Raw genomic sequence first — 5268 nt, forward strand, 5'->3', positions numbered from 1 at the left:
ATCACCTTAAATTATGTTTAAGACATGTAGTATTGATGTTTATTTTACATTGAAAATTACTGATATTTTAATTAGTAATACACACACACACACACACACACACACACACACACACAGGTCGGACAATTAAGTTCACGAACTCATCCTGGAAAAATGTGCCACATACCTCATTGCTGAATATCACTATGGTCACCTTCAAAGTACTCCCCTTGGGAAGCTATGCACCCATGCCAGTGCCTAGTCAACCCTTCAAAGCAATTTTGGAACTCTTTTTCTGGACTGACCATCAGAGCTGTCATCATATTACCTTTGATGTCCTGAATGTTATCAAAATATCTTCCTTTAAATATTTCCTTTATCTTTAGGTAAAAACAGAAGTCATTGGGGGCCAGATCGGGTAAGTAGGGAGGGTGTCCCAATACAGTCATTTTTGTTTACTGCCTAAAACCTCCCTCAGACAGTGCCTTGTGAGCTGGTGCATTGTCATGATGCAAAAGCCATGAATTGTTGGCGAAAAGTTCACTTCCAAATAGTAAACTTGGTTAACTGTTTGTTCAGTTGGTACAAATTCATAATGAATAATCCCTCTGATATTAAAAAAGATGAGCAACATTGTTGCAACAAGTTTGCAAACGTAATTGTTAGACCTCCTATATCATATATATATAAACAGAAGTATAAAGAAGGATCTTCAAAGAAAGTTCCAGTCCAGCAATCTGCTTCTGTTTATGGAAAATTTAGAATAGGTCAGATAGAGTTTTATTTAGATAATTGCATGTCTGTTTGAACATTAAAAATCAGGGAACTTTACACCTTTCAATTTCCTTGTCATTTTCCACGAGTGAGTCTCTTTGACTGACACATCTATAGAACATGCTTGTATCAGAAAAAATTGGAAAAGCTTTTGAAATTTTTGAAATATGTAAATGATTACTGGGTATCTTTTCCATGGAATGCTAGGTGTTGCTAGCAGACACTGGAAACAATCTGATTCTATTGGGGTGTATGCCTTTCATTGTCTTTACTGGTATGCAACTCCGTGTAGATAGGGGTTAACTGTGGAATACTGGGAGTGATGCAAATTGTTCCTGCTCATTAAGAAGATAATGAATTATTAATATGTCTGGTACAGATGCAATTGATTGTCTCCATCCTACTTACCAAGGTTGGAAGAGATCATTCCAACTATTATATTTTATTTTTGATGTTGAATTTAATTAGCAAATTTATTTTAGCATACATGATTATCTATATACGTGTCCATTCTCGTGCACATGTATAAATAACATCTTACTGGTTCCCTTATCAATTACTGAATAAGATCTTTGACACTTTTTTTTTTTTAATTTAAATGTGGCCTTTTAAAAAATGTATACTTTGCCACTTGTTGATAAAAAGATAGAACCTCTTATCCTGAGGCATGATCTATTGTTTAGAAGTTTAGAACATGGATGTCTAGAGGAGAATATACTACCCTTAGTAAAGAATTCAAGGCCATGCATATTTTCAGATTAGCATGAGAATTTCATGCAAGTGAAGAACTTTTTTTTTCCAGTTTCATGCATTTTATTTTTCGACAATCTACATGACATTTTTTGTTAAAAACAATGCCTCTGCTCCAAATAAATCAAGAGCTCAAGATAACATCAGTCAAATTTGTCCTAGTCCTTGTGTGTGGATGAAAAGCAGCAGCCAATTATGATGATGTCAGGTGATAGATCCACATTGCTAAATTTGTTAACATTTTTCTACATGTAAGCCATCCTTAAAGAAAACCATATGTGGGGTCACACCATCCTCACCATAGTCCAGCAGAGCCACCATGCCATCCGGATTGATGTTTTCACTAATAAAGAACTGGTAGTTTTTGAAATTAGCAAGAATGTGCTTGATTTGTTTTGCGGCCTCTGTCATAAAAGGTTTTACTCTTTTTTTGGTCTCTGTTCTTCAGGTTTCCCTTTGATTGATTTCATGTGATCTTTGATGAACTTCTTGTAGGCTCCTTTTGTGAAACTGGTTTCCTGTAAACGATGGTTCATGACAGTATCAACATTAGTGACTGCTGTGTTTTCAGTACCTTCGCCCTCAGGGCCTTCAGCGGAGGTATGTCCACCATGGAGCGAGTCATCAACGTTACCTTCTGCCCTACTGACCATCTTCCCCTCCACCTCCAGGCACAGCCTGGCCACCATCTCCCGGATCTTGTAGAGGTTGGAGAACATTTCATCATGGCTGATCCGATCCCAGTAGATGATTATGTTGGGGCGAGGCAGCGGGAGCAGCGCTTCAGGGGACGGGGGAGCAGGCAGAAAAAGCGAAGAAATTTATTTTATATACTATGAAAAACATTGAATTACTAAGTAAAATAGTTCTTAAAACAAGTGCATTAGAAAAACAATTTGACAGATTGCAATAATTTAATTTTTTCACTCCACTCATTAGATGCTATATCTATTCTTATGTTCAGAAAATGCTGTCAATATTTACCTTTTAAATATACTGCAGCATTTTTTCTTTACCATGTCGCATAATTATTTACTTATTCTGTGTGATGAATAGCCTTTCCAATTTTAAAATGTTATATACCTCTTTAGTTTTCTTTGCAAATAACAGGAATCATCGCACACATAATTTATATAAACTAAAGTATTTAGAAAATTTAATACATTATTCAGAAAGCTTAGAACCATAAACCAGACTAGATGCAGAGCCTTGCAACCTGTGAGCCATAAATGAGTTACATTTTTCATGCTGATGTAATTATGCAATAGAGAGGGAGAAATTTATGATTCAGACTAGAAAGAGGATAACTCTGATGCAAAGACTTTGAGAAAGTAAAAAAGAATGGGTTCTAGAGCACATTGGAAAAGGATAGGATTTGGATAGGAGGCTGAATACCATATTTAATGACCAAATGGAAAAAAGAAAATATAGATTGGTAAATGAGATAGTCTTTAGTCCTTAAATATTTGCAGCTATTTTCTCTCTGCAGTATGAGATAAGGTCATCAGATGAGACTGAACCATGAGACTAAAACTTCCAGTTTTAGAAATGAGAAGATAACACTCAGAAGCAAAGGGAACTGGTTATATATTCTATCTAGTGAGAACCTTTGCAGTCATCCTCTCTTCATTTTATAAGTAGGGGAAATGAAACAAATGATACTGAAAATTAAAGCTAAACAGACAAAAACAACTTGTGTTTGGCTACTTATAGTGAATGATAAAGTGAATTTTCGTTTTTACAAAATCTTTTTTTTATTTTTCACTTGGAAGCTTCGGAGATTCACAGCTAAAAAAAAAAAAAAAAAAAAAAAAATTTCACCTGCATCATAATTCAAGGTTTGTGCTCAAGGACTAATTTTCTGTATTGATGTATAACAAAAAAATGTTTTCCTTGTAAATGTATAGCCACTTCCCTGGAGTTATTTTTTTCAAAGCACTTGTGATATGCCTCCTTATTTACGCCAATTCAAGTGTTGTGAGACCAATTCTTTGGACAGATTTTGAAGTATCCTCACTTTCATTTCCCTGAGGTCACTCTTTACTGGCCTTGTGACAGTCCTGCAAAAGTCTACAATTGTGAGAGGATGCAGGAGACATATATGTATGTGACTGCCAACCTTTCTCACCATGTAGAAATTTGAAAACGTACAAAATAGAATCTATAAATGTGTAATTAAGTAATCAGGTTCATTTGAAAATCATGTTTGTAATGAGTTTAAGCATTTAAGATTTAGGCTTCAGTAACATGCATGGTATTCACATTATTAGTTTCTTATAAGAATTTCTTTCTAGGATTTCTTTTGACCTTTTTTATTATGTCAGAAAGTAAAAAAGCTATTTTAAAGAAAAATAAAAATAAGAATTGAGCTGTATATTTTTGAAAGTATTTGAAGAAAAAATATTGTAAAGAAGATACATATAATCAATAAAAATTAAAAGCCAAAATATTTATTTTATCTACCAACAAGAATAATAATACCAAGAGCGAAATTTAAGAGATGGTTCTTGCAATTTCTCAGGTTATTGCTGGAAGATTCCAAAGGAATGCAGGGTAAGAGTGAGTTTGTAGATGCTGCCATGGAGGCTGGGGCTCCTAGTTACTTACCAGTCCTGTCTTTCATTCCTGTCTTCATGGGTGCATTAACTCTTCTTTCTATTATTTCACTTCCCCCCCTACTTTGTTAAGTAAGAGCAAGGTGTTAGAACCATTTATTCCCTTCTTTTATATAAACTTAACGAGTCATTTTAATAAAGCAACTAGTTTCTGTCTGTTTAAGCCTGTACATTGCTAGATTTTTCCTTCCCTGATTACTTAATATCCTTAATCCTTTATACTTTTAAATTTTTCTGAAAGTATTTTTCTTTACTTGCTTCAAAAACCACCATTACATTTCATAGTAATTTTTCAAAAGTATATTTTTTCATAGCACCATTTTATAAAAATACTGAGCACATCATAGAGACAAACAAACAAACAAACGGAAAACAGGAGAGAAAAAGGAATACTGGAAATTGTTAAACCACCCACCTATTTTTCATAGTTAGTGTGGGAGCTAGACAAATTGCAACACTGACTCACTTTGCTGAAAAGAGACTACATCTACCCCATTATCAAGGAGAGAACTTTAACTTCCTTAGTTTCAGTAACTCACCATTGTAAAAATGAAATATATTTCTTAGTATTACATTAAAAAATGATGAAGAAAAATGAGTGGAGTTTTAAAAAGCTTTTTAAATCTGGTTTCTGTGCTTATTCTATTACTGCGTTCCAGTAAGTAAGCAGACTCGAATATCTCATCTTCTATGATTATGGGTTTTTTTTTTCAATGTAGGGACAGAAAAATAGATTTTGTTATGGATCACTCTCCACAGAATGTTCCTTTTGACTGAGTTTTCTTTTTTTAGTGTTGTTAGACAAAATAATGATACCAATTAGAGGAAGGTGGGCTAATCTAAAAAAAAGAAAATAATTACATCAATTCTTTATGTCTTACTCTCGTTCATGATAAAAAAAGGATCTTAACAGAATGTCCAAAGTACCAAAGTGATTTGATTGTATCGTTCCTGAGTTGTGATGATGTATTTGATTGAAAAGCCTGATTTTTAAAATATATATGATGACATTAGGCTGTATATTATCCAGAAATTGCCCAGAAATCACGTAATCTGTTTTGGGATCTTTTATTAAATTGTTACATGAGGTTCTATGATGTCAAGGAAAAAGAACGTATTTTTGTCTTACTATTACTGAAAAGATAATCTT

At 33.7% G+C, this 5268-nt stretch overlaps 1 pseudogene; it reads right to left on the bottom strand.

Moving 5' to 3' along the window:
* Positions 1-1737: 1737 nt before the first annotated feature.
* On the bottom strand, positions 1738-2252 carry LOC117022495 (translationally-controlled tumor protein-like; annotated as a pseudogene).
* Positions 2253-5268: the final 3016 nt, after the last annotated feature.

Source organism: Rhinolophus ferrumequinum, chromosome 5, assembly GCF_004115265.2.
Source record: "Rhinolophus ferrumequinum isolate MPI-CBG mRhiFer1 chromosome 5, mRhiFer1_v1.p, whole genome shotgun sequence".
NCBI lineage: Eukaryota > Metazoa > Chordata > Mammalia > Chiroptera > Rhinolophidae > Rhinolophus > Rhinolophus ferrumequinum.